This window comes from Mauremys reevesii, linkage group 6 (genome assembly GCF_016161935.1).
Source record: "Mauremys reevesii isolate NIE-2019 linkage group 6, ASM1616193v1, whole genome shotgun sequence".
Taxonomy (NCBI): domain Eukaryota; kingdom Metazoa; phylum Chordata; order Testudines; family Geoemydidae; genus Mauremys; species Mauremys reevesii.
In genome coordinates this window covers 120,623,463-120,643,200 of record NC_052628.1, presented here as the reverse complement: position 1 = coordinate 120,643,200, position 19,738 = coordinate 120,623,463, and the positions used below count along the sequence as shown (strand labels likewise).

General features: G+C 44.1%; 1 long non-coding RNA gene across 1 annotated transcript; it reads right to left on the bottom strand.

The window, feature by feature from the left end:
* Window positions 1-269: 269 nt before the first annotated feature.
* Window positions 270-19,090, bottom strand: LOC120408095. Its single transcript, XR_005600416.1, has 3 exons — window positions 19,006-19,090; window positions 17,488-17,559; window positions 270-937 (listed from the first exon to the last, which is right to left on the bottom strand). It is a non-coding gene; the product is annotated as an uncharacterized LOC120408095 (long non-coding RNA).
* Between the last annotated feature and the right edge of the window lie 648 nt (window positions 19,091-19,738).

Genomic DNA, 19,738 nt, shown 5'->3' with positions numbered 1-19,738 from the left:
CTTTCCTCTCAATGCAGTTATCATTTAGTGTTTGTTACCTAGACAGAAATGTCTGACAGATAATTAGCGAGAGAAGCAAAATATTCCCTTTGCTCAGGGTTACGAGGCTTTTCCTAAGTTATTTTCAGATACTGAGGGTTGCTTTTTTTTTTCCTCACACTGTTCGTGCATCTCAAGCTGCAAATCCCTTCTGGAAGAAAGAATACCTGACCCACATTTTTGCATAGCATAATAAGAGGATGCATTTCACAGTATTTATAGTTCTGGGATTTATTTTTGGATGAGCTCGTATTACATGCCAAACACTTCTACTTAACATGTGGTGGCCGTGATGATGAAGTTCCATTAATGAAAGGCCCAGTGGAAGGGAGGGAGATGTTTGTTTGAAACAAGCAGAAGAAAAATGAAAGTGTGCGACCAAGCATCCCTGTTAGGGAAGGGATGTGTTACTGGCTCCATTTGACAGATATGGGAATTGATGCAGAGAAATTAGGTGACTTGCCCAAGGTCACTGAAAAATTGACTGCCAGCATGGGACCGCAACTGAAGAGTTACCTGATCTGTGCTCAACTTATTAAATCATGTCTCTTCCTAGGGAGAAATGCTGAAGGATTATGAATCAAGCAGGTATTCCTTGACCCAGTGCTTGGAGCATCATAGGCCAACTGGGATGCTGGGTTTTTCCAAGACGGAATGTTGGCACAATTCTTGGAAAATCAAAGTACTGGAGATTCAACTGTTAAGGCAACAGATTGTACGAGAAGTGTGAAGAATGCCTTCAGTTACTGCAGCTTCACAGCCCTAAGCACTTTATCCAGCTCTCCCGGCATGTGTGTGAAAAGACTGATTATGAAGCAGCCCTTCCTGATGGCTTGTTGTCTTTCCAACAGCTTAGAAGTGCCTCCAGAAGGGACCCTCACGAATAAAAAGAAAAAATCTGAAACAACAAAAATCAGAAGCCATAAAGATACTGCAAACGCCCCGTGCAGTCTCAAAAACAGAGAAAACTTTGCACCAGGTGCTATAATATACTGCTAGGGACTGTGTATAAGGAGCTTTCCCTGTAAAGCCACTGTGTGCTGGAAGGCCCAAGCAAACACTCTCCTTGCAATTGTTCAGCATTCAGCTAATAGCTGTCTGAATCTAGGACTTAATTTACATGTGTGGTCATTGACCTAAGGGTCTGTGGTTTGGCTGGCCACTTCGGCTGAGCTGAGCCAGTCCCCGTAGCCCGTACAATATAAACAGGTTATTAGCCTTCATACTATAAACAGACTTCATGGCAGCTAGTTGTGTGATAGGCAATAGCTAGATTGAAAGGGACAGTCTAATGACATAGAAGGCCCGACCTAACCTTGGTCCTGCTTGGAAGTCAACTGAAAGACTCTGAATATTTCAGTAGGCTTGGATGGAGGCCAATGCCCCCAAATTGACAAATATCAATTAACAGCATTGAAGGACTGTCCATCAAGGACACTAATTGTTTGAAGTCAGGTAAGCAATTCACCATAAACAATTACAATGTAATAAAACTTTACTCGCATCAAACTGGGATCTCAGCAAACGAGACAGCTCATAAACAAAGTAGCACTGGGTATCTGCAAGCCGGGAAGGTATCTGAATGGGGAAAGTATCTGCAATCATTTCCCAAAGACCAACAGTTAAGAACATAAGAACATAAGAACGGCCGTACCGGGTCAGACCAAAGGTCCATCTAGCCCAGTATCTGTCTACCGACAGTGGCCAATGCCAGGTGCCCCAGAGAGAGTGAACCTAACAGGCAATGATCAAGTGATCTTCCTCCTGCCATCCATCTCCATCCTCTGACGAACAGAGGCTAGGGACACCATTCTTACCCATCCTGGCTAATAGCCATTTATGGACTTAGCCACCATGAATTTATCCAGTCCCCTTTTAAACATTGTTATAGTCCTAGCCTTCACAACCTCCTCAGGTAAGGAGTTCCACAAGTTGACTGTGCCCTGCGTGAAGAACTTCCTTTTATTTGTTTTAAACCTGCTGCCTATTAATTTCATTTGGTGACCCCTAGTTCTCGTATTATGGGAATAAGTAAATAACTTCTCCTTAGCCACTTTCTCAACATCACTCAGGATTTAATGTACCTCTATCATATCCCCCCTTAGTCTCCTCTTTTCCAAGCTGAAAAGTCCTAGCCTCTTTAATCTTTCCTTGTATGGGACCCTCTCCAAACCCCTAATCATTTTAGTAGCCCTTTTTAACTATTGTTTCAACTAATTTGCCCGGTACCGATGTTAGACTTACCGGTCTGTAATTGCCGGGATCACCTCTAGATCCCTTTTTAAATATTGGCGTTACATTAGCTAACTTCCAATCATTGGATACAGAAGCTGATTTAAAGGACAGGTTACAAACCTTAGGTAATAGTTCCGCAACTTCACATTTGAGTTCTTTCAGAACTCTTGGGTGAATGCCATCTGGTCCCGGTGACTTGTTAATGTTGAGTTTATCAATTAATTCCAAAACTCAACATTAACATACTGTATGCTACAGGATAATATGCATGTCATATTGCCCCAAATGCCGCAGGAAACTGATATGTCATCGATAACCTCTGTCATTACGGGGGGGGGTCCCGCCAACACATTATAACACTCATCTGAGGTTCCCTTTCTGTGTTTGGCTCCCCACCAGGCCCTAATGTGTGATTATGCACAACCATTTTAATCTGTATTTCTGGGTCTTTTCAGGCTACAGCATGAGTGGCTGGACATTACTGCCTGATGCATTTTCCAGTGATGTCCATGAGCTTTGTGGGCTCTGGATTACATCCCTCACTAGTCACCCATCTGTTCCTGTAGGGTCTTGGAATGCATAGCCACCCTGGAGGCTCCACAATTAACTCAATGGCCTTGATTACTAATATTTTCATAGTGACTGTAATAATGGTGCTTAACTCAACTGTCAGTGCTCTGGGATCTTCAGAAGTGAGATCCCAGCACCCAGAAAGTCAGAGACCGGCTATGGGACAGCGGCAGATCTATCTACAGGTGACCATTCAACTCCCGAGTTGCGTCTGCAGGTGCTGTTGAGCAGCAGTTAACCCAAATGAGAACCGGAAGCGCATTCCTCCAGGACTTGGCCTTCACAAGGCTTGAGCTAACAGAATCCACAAAGGCTAGATTGTGCCTTTAGACCCAGACCAAGCAAGGAGTGATGCTGTAAGCGGCACCACCCAGGGAATAGCCCTAGGAGGTGTTGTGACTCACAGACCCCCCCGACCTCCCGGCCCGAGTCACAATTCCCTCCCTACTTCCTCCTTGTTCTTGAGGGGCTGGGAGAGGAGTGTGACTTATTGCTGGCCTGTCCCACCAGAGTTATACAGACTCATAGACTTTAAGGTCATGAGCATCTAGTCTGACCTCCTGCACATGGCAGGCCAGAAAACCTCCCCCTTCCCCTTCCCCTATGGCCTAGCTACTCCGGCCAGTGAATGAGGGGTGGAGCCAAAGATGTGCCTGCTCCCCACTTCTCCTGGCCACCTGCTCCATGGGAGGCAAAGCTACAACCCTACTGGAGCCTACGTAGCCAGACTCAAGATCCAGGTAGCCTGCATAGGAGTGTAAGCGTGTGTGTGTGTGTGTGTGTGTGTGTGTGTGTGTGTGTGTGTGTTTAAACAGAATCTAGCCCTATTTTTTTTCACTGAAGCTCTGTTAGAAATAACCCCAATAGCTTGGATACCACCATAAAGGGCACAGTATAATAACCTACATAGGTAGGTAGCTTGCCGCCCATTAGAGAGAGAATTTATACAATGCTGCCAAACAGCTGTGTTCTCTCCTTTCCCACATCCCTCCAGTAGCCCTCAGAAGCTCAGGAATGCAGGTACTAAAAAGGTTTCCTAACCTATTCCCTGTAGCTGCTCTCTGCCCAAAGACACGTCCTGCTCCATTCTCAGGGGCCCTGAACATGCGCAGCGAGGAAGAGCTGTCCATTTCTGAAGGATCAGAGTGATGCTGCTGGTGGGCGTTGTCCCATGACGTACCCTGTTAATGCTGGCCCTGTAACCTAGCGGCAAGTGCCAGCCGACTAGTCCAAGGTCATTCAAATTCCCTCACTCCCGTGTCTCTCCTCACCCCCAGGAGGTAGGGTAGCTGCTTTGGAAAGAACAGGCCCTTGTCTGGCACATCATCATGACTGCTATTCCCAACCAGACTAACAGTGTCAATCTCTCAAGTGCGGCATTAACTTGTTTGAGATGTTACAGTGGCCTCAAAATTTCAAGTCACGTGTCCCCCTTTCTGTGAGCTTTCTCCACACGCGCCTCATCTCCCCTCCCTGTGCCATGGTGATATAATGGCTTCTAAGCCGATGTTTGAATGAAATAAAAACTGACAGTGTCGAGGCATTTTAAGGACGTAGCTACGAAGGATTCATGCAATTAGCTTTTTGTCAGAATTCATTCTGTTAGCTCTGCCCCATGCTAATATCTTTAGAAACTCAGAAGAAGATGAGAATATGATGAATGAAACACCACTAGGCATGGTCTCCTCTGCAGTGCAATCCACCATTACAATGAGAGCCTTTGGGTGTGATAAATGGTTGACGAGGAAAGAGTTAGTTTCCAGGACAGGCATGTTTATATCCACATATCAGAAGCAGAGCTGTCAGTAATGCCTGTTGTTAAAGGTGTTTAACAATTAGCATTGTAAGGGCAGGTCTACACTAAGGGCGGGGGTCGAACTAGGGTACGCAAGTTCAGCTACATGAATAGCGTAGCTGAATTCGAAGTACCCTAGTTCGAACTACTCACCCGTCCAGACGCCGTGGAATCGAAGTCCGCGGCTCCAAGGTCGACTCTGCCACCGCCTTTTGCAGTGGTGGAGTACCGGAGTCGACCGCGGCGCTTCCGGAGTTCGAACTATCGCGTCCAGATTAGACGCGATAGTTCAAACTCGGAGAAGTCGAACTCACCGCGTCGACCTGGCTGGTAAGTGTAGACTAGCCCTAAGCCCTTGTTTTCAGTTGTTTACAATGTTGCAAAACTTGAACGGTTAGGCCGAAATTTTGCTTATGGGGTGTCTGCCTCCGGCTGAGCATGTTTCTAAAGTTTCAGCAAAAATAGCTCAACTATTGCCAGGAAAGAGATTGGGCTGGGTAATGTGAACACTTTTCCCCTAACCGTTTCTTTGAAGAGTCTTAGTGCCTCTATGCAGTAAAGCAGGAATTTGACCTTTGGTGGAGGAATGGTCCTTGGGACAGAGATTTTTGCTGTCCCCATGTAAATCCAGAGATTTGGCCAGATTATAAACCTCTGAACATTGTCCTGAGTAGACACTCAGTTCTGGTTTTTATCTCTGGCTCTGCCGCAGACTTCCTAGGGGAGTCTGGAGAGGATTGTATCACAATACGTATGTGTAAATTGGCTAAATTCAGTGTTCAGGGCCAGCCTTCACACTGGCATTTCCAACATTTGAGGGCTTGACTTTGGAACCTTAATTTTATGTTAGTTTTGTGTGTGTGATACTCTGCATAAAATGGAACCTGAACAAGCTCTGCTCTTCGTCACTGTCAGTTCTCCCCAAATCTACTGAGTTCCTCTAGCTCAAAAAAAGCCTGTTAATTACCTTCCAGCTTTCCATATTGTTACGTTTCTTGGAGCAAACACTGGCTATGCGAGAAAAAAGAGGTTATAATTAAGTAATGGTATTAATTGTTTTTGTTGTGAGTTGTCTGGGGCTCAGTCCTGCCCCCCGTTGATTGTCATTTGGAGTCTTTAGATATTGACTTCTGGGAAAGGATGAGCATATTGCCTTTATGTTGACTGGTTGTAGCTTAGAAGGAACGTAAGAATATCTCTGTCACTGACAACTAACAGAGACTTCCTGAGTTCAAGTAATACAGACTGGTGGATCTGGAAGTGAAGAGCCAGGGTCCCATTCTCAGCTGAGCAGATTTGTTTTATCGCGTTGAGGGACTCGCCCCAGTCCCATTAGAAGGTCACATGTGCCTTGGAAAGAAAGAAAGCTCTTCATGTTTAGGACTATTTAGGGCTACTAGGATGTTTCCTGGAGTTTCTAATTAAACTGAATAAGCACTTTTCAAGAGTAAAAATACTTCAAAATGTCTCCTCTTTGAAATGAGAGAGACAAAGTAGGTGAGGTGATATCTTTTATTGGACCAACTTCTGTTGATGGAAGGGACAAGCTTTCGAGCTACACAGAGCTCTTGCTCAGGTCTGCAGAAGGTTCCTAGAGTGTCCAAGTTAAATGCAACGTGGGACAGATTGTTAAACATAAGGGGTTCACTTAACATGAAGTGGACAGACAGTAGAGATGATACAATGCCCCTTGCTTGACACCAAAGAAAGGTTTTCCATTAGTTTCTGTGGGCAGGGGCTCAGGCCCTCCGTTTGTTTTTTAAACACATATTTAATAATACTATTTCATAATTTTAAATTGCCAGATGTAATAGTGAGAGCAAAGACCCTTGACAGAGAAGAGAGAAATAAAAAAGAACGGAAAAGGAGAAACGAAGTGACCTTCTTGTAATTAAAAATGAATAGGTCAATTCAGATCACAGAGAGCTTCACAAAATGGTTTCATTTGACTTTCAAACAAATCATATATTTTATAAAACCAGAGGTTTATTCAGAAGTGAGGGATTAACGGAGTAGACGCGCTTGTATTGGTTCTTGTGAGAAGCCTCACACTTCCAGCACTCGTGTGTTTAATGGAGCTCATGAAGAAACCAAACAGACACAGAACATATCACTTTCTAAAGTTACTTTTCAGAAGCCAAAGGTGTTGGTGTTGCAAAGAGAAGGAGGGATAAAAATTCATCTTCGTTATCATGACCTCCTCAGATTAGGCTGAGTTACTTTTCCAGATGGCCTCTGAAAATCTTTCATGTCTCTCGCTCCATTAGCTGGTGCACTTAGCAAAGGCTGGGTAATGACCAGACAGATTCTTCGCATCATGCACAAGAGGTTGCCACGTGTTTGCTTTTGTATTTTTGCAGATATTCTCCTTTTTTGAAAGCTACCAGCATAGTCTGTTTTGGTCCCTACAGACGCCTCAGCTGGAGGCTATTTAGAACTGATAGACAATAACTACTGCTCGTCTGGAACCCCGAGGGCTAAGGAATGCTTCACGTAATTTCCAGCTGACATTTCACCTCTTGCAGCTGTGAAAGCAAGACACTTTCTTACAGACCCTGCAGTTTCCAACCTCTTGGAGGGGAAACTTGGGGTATTCAGGAGAATTGGGGCCTGCTTTCAGTTTACCTGCCAGACATGAGAATTTCTATATCTGAGAGACAGAAATAAGGCTAATCGTTTTACAGCTACTGAAATATAACCTAAGGTTTCTCAAACTGAGATCTGTGGGCCTGTGTTAGTCCACAGAGCGCTTGCTGGTTCTCCATGGAAAGAAGGCTGGTCACATGGTGCTGCATTTCTTATTTCCAGCTGCTTTTGAATTGCATTAAAAGCCACTAACAATAGATTTAAATACTTTCCTGGTGTTACTTTGCTTTGTAAAGAATGACAGAGTTGCCACCTTCCACAATATCTGGTGGTTTTTTCTTAAATCTCCAGCTCTTGGAGTCATGTGAATGCATTAGACTCTCAGTTTTCATTTTTCAAAAGTACATTTCTAGCCCTCCTAATTGGAACAAAAGGCTCACAAACTAGAAGGCAAATAAAAAGAACCCGATATTAATTATAATCTTAAAATCTCATGGTGACATGCCACAGAGGCAGGTGAAGGGCCTGAAACATAGCACATCTTTTGAGCATCCTCCAGCACTTTCTATGACTCTGCCCAAATATTTGATAGTTGCCACCTTCTCATCAAGCTTGCTACACTGCTGTGTTTATACAGAACCAGAGCAATACAAACTTTATTGTGCAGCACTGAAACGTGGGCACTGAGGAACACTGGATGGACGTCTTCAATGATCATCTCGCTCAGCTGCTCCGTACCAAGTGCAGGACAAGATCAGAAATGAGGACATTTGAAACGGAACCCAGAAATCGCCTCCATCTGCACAGTTTGGGTTCAGCAGCCCTCTTGGTGTGGATATATTATTAGAATGGAAGACCAACGAATCCTGAAGCATGTGTACCAAGGAACGCCACTACCCAGTCAGCGATCACATGGGGGCCAAAAGCTGTGATGGCGTGTTAAGATTGCCAATGATGGACGTCAATCGAACCCCCAGCCAGACCACCTTAAGTGATCAATCCGGCGGCATTCGATATGCAAAGAGGCCATATGATGATGAAAATGTCATGATGTTTAAGCCAATTTCATGATTCTGAGGGCCTGACTCTTAATTTTTTTTTTTGAATGCTTGGGGTTGGTAATGCTGTAATAGTGGTAGTTGCTACAGGATTGTTATGCAGTCAGGAGGGGGCTGATCTATGAGATGGTGAATACCAAGGGAGGTATCCATGAGACAATGTTTCTACTGAAATGTGATCCACACTCGGAACCCCTGATGTAAAGAATAATGCTAGCTGCTTTCATTAGCTGGTGCTAAAATTTTCCACACTCTGTTGAGTCACCGTCAGGTCTCATCTGACCTTTAATGGCATGTATGCTCCTAAACCCCTTAGACATTTTTGAAAATCTTCTCCATTGGTTTCAATGATTGAATGCTTTGCTGAATCTGGCCCTGTGTGCGCATCCTTCGTTTATCTAGCAGGTTTTGCATTTAAGTTCCTGAGCATTCATATCAGGAATAATCTGTTATGTGCACACAGTACAGTAGTCTTTAAGAAATAGACAAGGTTAACATAGGAACATATAAACAAGTCATAGGTCTGGAAGGGGACCTTTTGGGTCATCAAATCTACTCATATAATTCTGTTCGTATATTTAACGTATACTTGTGAAACGGTCTACGAGAAAGAGCAAGTTTTGTTATGCTTCTTACAGCTATTTGGCCCAGGTGAAATTAAGATATTAATTATTAAAGACTAGGCCTACTTTAGGAGTGAGGAGCTACTCAGTCTGAGTAAGAGTGGCCCTCAAGTAACAAGAAATTAAACCCAGAGTAGAGAAGATAAGTGAAACCAAATATTTCAGGGAGAGTCATTTAAACTTATATTGGCAATAATAATGTGCACTGGTCCACATCTGATCTTCAGCTATTTCTAAATTACACAGAGATAATCAAAGAGAAAGCGGAGCCACTGCATATTCAAATTTAGAACAAGGCTTCATAATTAGTAAGCTGATGGCTCAGTCTGATCAATAGGGCATCCCTCTGGGTGCTCTGCGTGTTCTTTAAAAGGGCAGAGCATTATTAAAGACATAGGAAATACATTTAATCATGTTTCACCTGTATGGGCGAGAGAATTAAGCCTTAAATTGGCAAGCTTCTCCTTTTCCAGTGCTTGCTGCTACTTCCCTCTCCCACTGACCTAACGATACCGAAGTGGCTTTCTCTGAAACTCACAGGGCAGGATTTTGCAAAGCCTCGCTGGCCTCTGCTCCCATTGGGCTTATCCTCACTGCATTGCTAGCTTGAGTTCTGCCCCTAACTTGACTCCCATCTGCACACAAAAATCTCTCACCCCCGTGAAGTGGGGCTTCGAGCTGATGTGAGCTGGCCCATCAGGAGAGCGGGTTGACGCTTGAGTACGGCTGATGCTCTGGCCAGCGATGCAGTGTGAATGCAGCAGCTCAAGTTAATAACTTATCAGCTTCTAATCCAGCCACGCTGTGTAGCTAGAGCACTGTTTGGCCATGTGGGCTCTCACCCCACACTCGCTCGAGCTAGGCGAAGGCGAGCGGAGCGACACAAGCAGACACTTGCATTGACGACAAGCCCATTGAAGCCAGCCACTGACTTCAATGAGCAGCGTTAGGCCGAAGGGAAGCGCTTCTGAAAATGCCACCCCTGCACTCCTTGCCCCTGATCCCGCAACACTGAGGTCAGTGGGAGTTTTTCCATAGGCTTCAATGGGAGCGGCATTAGCGGGTTTTCAGCGTGGTTACTTCAGGAAACTGGCTTCTTTCCCTCGAGCTCCACCTGTTCCCAACGTTGCTCCCTAGTCCATATTGATTCTTGCTGGAGACTAAAGATACCTCATGTCGCGGTGTTGGCTTGAAACCACTGCCAGCGCTGCATGTGCTTAGCCCATGGGTCCTTCCCAGCCCTTCCTTCTGCCACAGGATCCCACAAGGAACCAGAACGTGTGACCGGAACCACAGCCTGTGTAGCACTAGCGTCACGGGACTACAACAGGGACAGAAGGGAACAGAGGATGTGGAATAAAGTTGGGAGCAAAGGATAATATGCACCCCAGGAAGCCTTCCTGGCTCTGGAGGCATAAAACAATGGACCCCTCATTATCCCTCATGCAAGGAACACTCTTTGGCTGAAGATACTGTGACCATGATGTGAGGAAGAAAACTGCTTAGGCCAAGACTGAAACTGGCTACGGTTAAGTTTTCATCAGTAGGAAGCATTTTGTTTTGTTTGTAACCAGACCTGTCTTTCTTTCTCTGGCTTAGGATCACTTCAATCTCTATCCTTTGTTAATAAACTTCATCTTGTTCTATTACAGATCCGGCTCGGTTCAGTGTATTAAAGTGAAGGGTGAGTCTTCAGCTAACCTAACAGGCTGGTGCGTGCTCTGTCTCTTTGGAGGCAGTGAACCTAATAATTTCTGCGAGCGTCCAGTGGGAGGGACTGGGCAATGCAGGGAGACGTCTCTGGGGTTCAGTGCCTTACATGCAAGGCAAGGCTTAGGCTGGCAGAGTCTTGAAGAGGTTGCTGGCCAGGCAGACAGGCTGGCGTGTCAGGAAGCTGACACACAGCTTAGCAGCAGCAAAGCTCTCGCTCTTGTGAAGGCAGAGGGGTAACGCGGCGGGTCACAGCTGTGGGTGTCCTGAGCAGAACATCACAGGCTGATTGCTGCTAACCCTTCCCCTCACCCCACCTATCTCTCACAGTATTTTCACTTCAGCCTAATGCCTCCTTTGTGTCACTGTCCTCTCATTCCCTCTATCCCCGTCTTCTGCCAACCCCCCTCACCGCTCTCCATTCAATATCCCCTTCCCTCTGCGTCATTTTATTCCAAACAGGATTCTACCCCCAAACGATTAAAAAACAAACACACCAAACTGGGTGGAAAAAAGTCATGGCCCTAACACCATGCTTATAAAACCACCTATAGTTTGCTCTGCTTGTCTCTAGTGTCTCTTTCCTCCCACCCTGTCTCTGTCTTGTCTATTCGATTGTAAGCTCCCCAGGGCAGGAGTTGTCTGTTACTCAGTGTTCCCAAGCCTCGCAATATTTGGCATTATCTTAAAGCCCCAGCTGCTAGAACTGTGAGAATTCCTGCATTCGTTTTTTTTAAAAAATAAGAAGTTTCTAGCCCTCATGGCTATGGAGAAACACCAGAAAATATGAGCCAAGCGCACCCTACAGGATCAAAAAAACAGAAGGCAAATGGGAAAGAACCCAGTATTTATTGTTTTTAAAAAGTTCATGATTTTAAAGCCAATCTCATGATTGTTTGGATCCCGACGTATGATTTTTGCACACTTGGGACTGGCAATACTGTTCACCATGTGCTCATACAGAGCTTAGCACAACAGGGTCCTGACCTCGGTTCAGGCTTCCAAACCCAACCATATTATAAAATATAATATACCAATAGGTATGGGAGGATGCTGCATACTAAGACGTGATGTGCGCTCTGCCGTGTGCATTGTAATAGGCTGGTGTGTTACCAGTATTTGGGCATTTCAGATTCAAAGGACTACCAGACCATACTGGAGGGTGGTTCGAAGCACAGCATGCAGAAAAAGGAAGCTGATGACAGCTGGTACTGTGCATTCCTGGTCCCAGAACACAATCAGTTGGCTGGGCAGTTGGATCAGCTTTAAAGGCACTTTACTATTTCCTCTAAATTTGGGAGAACCAGTCAGTATATGCCCTGTTTCCTGAAAGTGGCAGGTAAAGTTGGTCCAAAAAAAATGTCAACAGAGCAATGAGAAAAGGCACGTCAACGAAATCAAAAAGTTTCATGGGAATGTGCCAATTGCAACAACATTTTTAGGGGGAAAAGTCAAAACAAATTGTTTCAACTTTCTCATTTCATGTTGATAATGTCGAAACATTTCATGTCAATGCAAAAACATTTCATTTTGACTTTAGCATTCAGATTCACTTTGACTATTAACATGTTATTCATGTACTGTATCTAATATTTTAATGCTTCAACATTATCAACATGAAAAGATTCGATGGTTCCAAATTAAAATGTTTCAAAATTTTCATTTTGTGGGAAATTTCAAAATTTCGGCTTCTTGTTTGTTCAGTTTGGAACAAAAACAAATGTCAAAAATGCCAGAATTTCCCAGAGAACCAGAAATTCTGCTTTCCAAACAGCTCCCGTTTCAGCTACCCCTGGAGAATTCCATAAAAATTAACGCTAATTCAGCCAATGATTGATTTGCATAGAATTCCATGATCAAGACCCTCTTCAGCACCTACAGATGTCTCAGATGCAAAAGCCGGTGGATTTCTTTCGGGTTAACGGGGACCATATTATACATTTATTTATTTAAAACCAGGGAAGAAAAGTCAGGATCAGAGAGAAGACATGGACCTCAAAGCTGTCTAGTGAAGGTCACATCATATAAATGAGTAAAGTGTTTAGCACAATGGGGGGTTGTGGTGGCCTTTAAGTGCTACTACAATATAAATGCTAAATAATAACAATAATTTATTAATATTTGTTTAGGTTCTTACATTGGCATCTGTCATAGACGAATAGGATGGAAAATGTCAGCAAATGTGGCAAACATTTTAAACTTATAGGACCAGATCCTTAGGTGATGTAAATTGGCAGAGGTCCACATAGCTGGGGGAAGCTAAATCAAAGTATATCCAAATACATGAGAAATTACAGCACAAAACATCAATATGTAACTGGGGAAGGTGAACACATATCATCCAATTATAAAACAAAAATAAAAAGTCTTTTTTTTCTTTTCTGACTTTTAATTTATGTTTTAAGTTAAGATTTTTTTTAAAAGTGAAGATTAAAAAAAAAATCCTAACATAAAAACATAAAGGAAAAGTCAGAAAAGAAAAAAGGCTCTGGCTCTGAATGATGTTTGTTAATATTCCCATAAAGACTCAGGGGGTGGTTAACCACCCACCAGTAGCCTCCTCGGCAGTGTGAATGAGATGAGAAGGAGCGGATATTTGGTTCAGCTACATAAGTGACAACATTCCTAGTGGATAAAGAAAGGTCAGCAGAAGCATTTAAACCAGTCTGCGCTTTGCTGCCAATTGTGAATAAGTAACAAAGAATTTGTTTGAATGATGGCGCGGAAGGACAACCTTGTAGTTAAGGTGATTGAATGAGATTCCAGAGATGTGGGTTGAATGCTCTGCCACAGACTGCCTAAATGACCTTGGGCAAGTGACTTTACCTCCAGGTGCCTCAGTTCCCCATCTGTAAAATGGGGTAATAATTAGAGCTGGGCGGGAAATGGTTTTCCCTTCCTGAACAATTTTTTGAGATTTCAACCATTTTCCTATCCCACATGTGGATAAGAAGGAGACTTTTTGAAATTTTTTATACAAAACGAGAGAGAGTGAGTGCTCAGAATAACCGACTCCCTGGTGATTAGTGCCCTCACCTGGGATTTGGGAAACCCAAGTGCAAGTGCCTTTGTCTTCCACGTTCCAGGAGAGAGCTCTTATTGTTGGGCTATTGGCTATTCAGCGGGAGGGCAGGGGGGTTTCCTTTGATAAGTTTCAGTTGTGACAAATTGGCTTTTTCCAATGAAAAACTGTTTTGTCAAAAAATTCCTGATCAGCTCTAATAAAATAAAATATTAATAGTCCTTTTCCCAGCCAGAGTTAGATGGTGGCTGACATCCGTACAGCCAGAGGGGGGGGAAAAAAAACCAACCCTGCAGAAATGGAACCAGAATAGAGTTTGAAACCACAGCTTTCAAACCCCACAGCTGGACGCCCTGCCACTACATGAAGGTAATAAACTAGTGTAAATGTGCACTGGCTCTGACATAGCCGGGAAACAACCCCCTCTGCTCGGCTTGCGAGTTCCATCACATTAACTCCCTCCACATAACCATGGCAACACGTGTACAAAAACACACTGTGTGGCTGGAAGTGCCTTCTTCCCAGGTAAACCCTGCACCCCCAGTCAGCTGACTGTGGAGAGCACCAGGGAGCCCTCTTTAAGTACCAGAGCAATCAGCGGCTTGTTTATTAAACCCCATTTAATTTTATTTATAATGCACTGCTGGAATAAGGGTCTCTCGGCACAGGTATCTGGAAGGCTGGTGGAAGATGGCTAATCCGCTGCTTATTTTACCTGGTATATTTACATAATGTTAATTCACTCTCTTTTGTTATTTTATTTTATTTTCTAGTTACTTGAATAAAAATATCATGTTTAGCTAAATGTTTAGCTTTGGAATCAATGCCATGCCAGCTCCGTGCGGAATGGGCTGGGGAGCTGATTTTGCATTGATGCCTGGGTCATAGCTTCGCCTAGGACCAGACTGTAACCTCCTCATTTACTCTGCACTGTGCCTTCCTCCTGAAATAGCCCCACTGAGCTGGACTGTGGCTCTGTTACTCACACTGGGGAGTTGATCCTCACCTGGGGATTATCCCCAATTTCCATGGGCGCATGGTATCAGACTCGGGCCCTTAGCAGCTCCATGTCAACTGTACAGTAGGTATTAGTAAGTTTACTACGGTGGTGGCTAAGGACCAGAAAAGACCGGGGCCCTATTGTGCGAGTCACTGTATACTATAGTACAGAGTATAGATGCTCCCTGCCCCCTAGATGATAGAACCTTCAGTGGACAAGGAGAACAATGAAGATGATTCAATATTCATATTCATTCAGATATTGGGGGTTAGACTAGATCAGTGGTTCTCAACCAGGGGTACATGCACCCATGGGGGGTATGCAGAGGTCTTCCAGGGGGTACATCAACTCAGCTGGATATTTGCTTAGTTTTAAAATAGGCCACATAAAAAGCACTAGCAAAGTGAGTACAAACTAAAATGTCATACAGACAGTGACTTGTTTATTCTGCTCTATATACTATACACTGAAATGTAAGTACAATATTTATATTCCAATTGATTTATGTTATAACGATATGGTAAAAGAGAGAGTAAGCAATTTTTCAGGAATAGCATGCTGTCTGTGGCACTTTTGTATTTTCGTGTCTGATTTTGTCAGCAAGTAGTTTTGAAGTGAGGTGATACTTGGGGGTACACAAGACAAATCAGACTCCACTGGACTACAGGACCCAAGTGGTCCCTTCTGACCCTATGGTTCTATGATCAGCATCCTCTTTGTAACAGCATTTAACATATCTGAAGACGGTTAGCAGGTTCCCCCTCTTCCTCCCCCACTCCCATCTGCTTTTCTCGAGACTAAAAATGCCTAGTTGTTGTAACCTTTCCTCGTAGGTCAGGTTTTTCTAAACCTTTTATCGTTTTTGCTGCTCTCCTCTGGACTCTCTCCGATTTGTTCACATCTCTCCTAAAGCGTTGCACTCAGAACTGTACACAGTACTCCAGCCTAGGCCTCACTAGTGCTGAGTAGAGCGAGACAATTACCTCCCATGTCTGCATCCCAGAATGCAGGGGTGCCAGAAAGACCGGGGGTGGGGGTGGGGGAGAAGCAACCCAAATGGGCCAAAGGTGAGTCATGTTCTGACCTAGTGCCCGGGGTCATAACGCCGCTCCCTCAGATTTGGCTCGCCCACTGCTCCCTCGTACCGGCAAGGAAGTGGCCGTGCCGGTTCTCTACCCAACTCTGGGCAAGCGTCAAGGGTTGGTGGCAGCTGCCAGGTTCATGTCCTCAGAAATGTGTGTGGAGGGGCAATGGCCATTCCCAACTCCATCTCTTGTTCCTATGCCAGAATGATAGTCACCTTTTTTGCATCTGCATTACATTATTGACTCATATTCAATTTGTGATCCACTCTAACCCCCAGCTCCTTTTCAGCATTACCACCACCTAGCCACTTATTCCTCATTTTGTAGTTATGATTTTGATTTTTTCCTCCCTGCTTTGCACTTACCTTTATTGAATTTGCTCTTATTGCTTTCAGACCAAATATCCGATGCATCAAGGTCGTTTTGAATTCTCATCCTGTGCTCCAAAGTGCTTGCAACCCCTCCCAACTTGGTGTCATGTGCAAATTGTATAACCACACTCTCCACTTCATTATCCAAGTCATTAATGAAAATATTGAATAGTTCCGGACCCACAGCTGACCCCACCAGATACGTCCTCCCTGTTTGACAGCAAACCATTGATAACAACCCTTTGAGCATGTTGTTTCAACCAGTTGTGGATCCATCTTATAGTGATTTCATCTAGAACACATTTAGATCTTACATTTGAAATAGACCAGACACAGCCAGGCTGGAGGAAGGAGTAGAATACACAACCAGAGTGAAATATGTGAGGGCAGCAAATGGCATGGCTGAGACATGATTTTTTGTTTCTTTGAGGGGGCGGGTTAACAATCTCAGCAACACCACTGAGTCTGCTCAAAAACCCACTGAAGCCAGGGGCTGCCTTTCTGTTGGCTCCCAGGGCTACGAATAGGGCCCATTGTTGCAATCCATTCCCAAGAGGCCTGGCTTTAAAAATAAAAATAAGCTGCGTTGCTGGCAATTGAATGGGAGAGGGGGGAAGGGAGGGAAAAGAAGCCATGAAATCCATCAAACCCGTATTTGTCTCATTAAAAGTGTTTTTAATTTATAATGTCCTGGAATGTAGTTGTCATCCAGCTGTGCAGCCATGACAATGCTGCCTCTTACATTTTTTTTTTCTAACTCCACTCTCCCACCTCACTGGGACTGCCATCAATTTCTGCTCATCAGCGGCAGTTACAGTAAATGGATTCATTTGTGGGCAAAGGGAGCGGAGAGACAAAGGTGACAATATAATTAAGGTTTTTAATTCTATGCCTGAACAGTTAAGTCCAGAACTCATGATAATTAGCTGGCTGTAATGAAAGATCTTTAGTCGTTATTTTCCCTTTGTTTCCTATAATTGTTCATTTTGGCCAGCTACTTTTGTCCTTTAATCTGAATCCTCCCTGATGGTGCTCTGTCACTGCATTTATCCTCTCGAACTGTAAAAATGTGTTCATGGAGCAGTAATATATGAAAGGTGTATATATATATATACACACATACACACACACTGCAATATACTACCTTAGCATATTACACTAGCTACACATTAGTGTATTCTGTGTATGATAGGTGGATAGATTGCTGGAGATGCAAAGAGGTAGATGGATGAATGGATGAACACATAGGTAGAAGGATGGAGAAACAAACAATTTATATCACAATAGCCGGGTCTAACAAAACGCTGTAATTTTCAGCATAGTGGGCTTATATATATTGGGACTCTTCTGGCTGGAATTTATTTATTTTAAAAAAATAAATAAATAAACCTACCCTATAGCAATCAGCGCTATTGTCCCATCCATCTAAGTCCTGTTATACATTATCGCTGTCCTTAAAAATAATCTGAAACAAAAAAGTGATTTTTTTCACATTTTCGTCATTGTTCCACACTATATATATATTAAACATGTGGGGGAAATCTTACTGCAAACTGGAGCTGATTGGGAATTTTTCAGCGTTTTTTGGTCAGAAAATGCAGATTCAGCAAAACCCAACTTTGTGCAGAATTGTGGGGGAAAACCCCAGACTAGCCTAGTGGTGAGGAAGAGGCAGCCCCTCCCCGGAATAGCACTCACCTACAATTTCAAAGATCCAGCTTCGAGTCTCTCCTCCACCTTATCTGAAACAGGGATTTGACCCTGAGTGGCCTGCGTGACTGCTCAAACCACAGGGCTGTAAAGTTAGTCTCTCTCTCTGGCCCTCTGAATATTTAATTATTCATACAAAGTGAAACAGCTCCAACGGGCGAGTGAGCGAGCAGGAGCTGTAGTTTTTTTCACAAAAAAATGTCGAAAGGTCTCATTTTTGTTCTGAGGGAGACTGAAAACAGACTTCAAAACCTCAACATTTTTCATGAAACAGAATGCTTGTTTTCTGGCCAGCCCTACAGCCAACTTGGGGAAACAAGGAATTTAAATGATAATGTCCTCATCAGACCGTATTTCATGACTGTGAGGTCACAGCTGTAAACTACTTTTAAGTCTATTTTAAAAAAAATGTTTTTAAAGTATTTTAAAAAGAGACACACACAGTGAAAATAACCTTAAAGTGCTTTTCTGAGGCTTGGCTGATGTCTCTCTGACATTGCAGGCTCACTCTTATCCAGTGTCAGAAAGATCACCGCTCTCTCGCACGGCCAAATCACAAAGGCCCTGATCTTGTAATGAGACGTGCATGGGCAAACAGTAATGCACACACAGAGCACTTTACAGGCCCGGGCCTCACGACTCATCAAGAATAAACTCAAGTATCAGAGGGGGAGCCGTGTTAGGCTGGATCTGTAAAAGCAGCAAAGAGTCCTGTGGCACCTTATAGACTAACAGACGTAGTGGAGCATGAGCTTTTGTGGGTGAATCCCCACTTGGTCAGTAGCATGTGAGAATAAACTAACATGTAAAGGCCTTGTGGTTTTCCCACAAGCTCTGAATAAGAGGCAGCATGCTGTTAATCTGCCTCTGAGCAGACCAGGGAAGCTATGATGACTCAGAATCACATTTTGGGGTTTGCTTTCCCCCTTATCCCAGGGGGAAGCGATCCACAGCAGCCCTGTACCTGGTGCAGATTACTCCCTGCTTTGCTGGTGTACCATGGGGGAGGTGGCATCAAAGGTCTACCCCTCCCCACCCCACTCCCCACCCATCTGCGCGGGCGGGGGAGTAGTGGCGCCACAGAAACTGCTTTCTTTCTCACGCTGGAGGTAGACTTGCCTCCAGAGATGCAGAGCAAGCCCCAATCTTGCCCTAAGAGATCAGAAAGATGTGCTCTACACGGTTCCTAATGAAAACTTACCGTGAACCATGAAAGGCCATTCTTACAATTCAGGGTCCAGGTGACATCCTAACCCTGCCAGCTTTGCTCTCATGATTACCATGACAACACCGGAATTCCTTGATAGGAGGGGAATTTAGGCCCTGTACTCCATGGTCACCCATCAAGAGGGTTAGGAGGCCGTGTACAGTTTCAATATCATGCTCCCAGAGCCAGTGTAGAGCTTTTATCTATCTTTTCATTCTAGACAACCATCCACTCTTAGAGCCTCTTGCGCATGGCCTAGGGATAACCTCCTTAGAGGCTGCCAGTCGCTGCTCCAGTCCTGGTTCTGAGGTGATGGTCTCCTCTGCGAAACAATGCGCTTTCTTCACCTGACAGTAACGGCACCACTGCCATACACACGGGGAAGAAACCTGTGATTGTTTCCATATTGGGATCAGCCACTTGGTGCTACTTTGAATCAGCCTCTGTTGTATTTTCTTTTTCGCTCACACTAAGCCAGCAGGCTGAGAAGACTTTTCATTTGCATGGCTCCTAAGACAGATGACCTTGAGGGAGCTAGCATACCCCCATTGGGTAAAAATGAGTTTGGATTAATTTCAAATCAAGACTATTACTGAAACAAAGACAGATATTCATAGCTTCATAGATTGCAAGGTCAGACGAGACCACTGCAACCATCAAGTCTGACCTCCTGTCTAGCGCAGGCTAGAGAACTTTGCCAAAATAATTCCTAGTGCAGATATTTTAG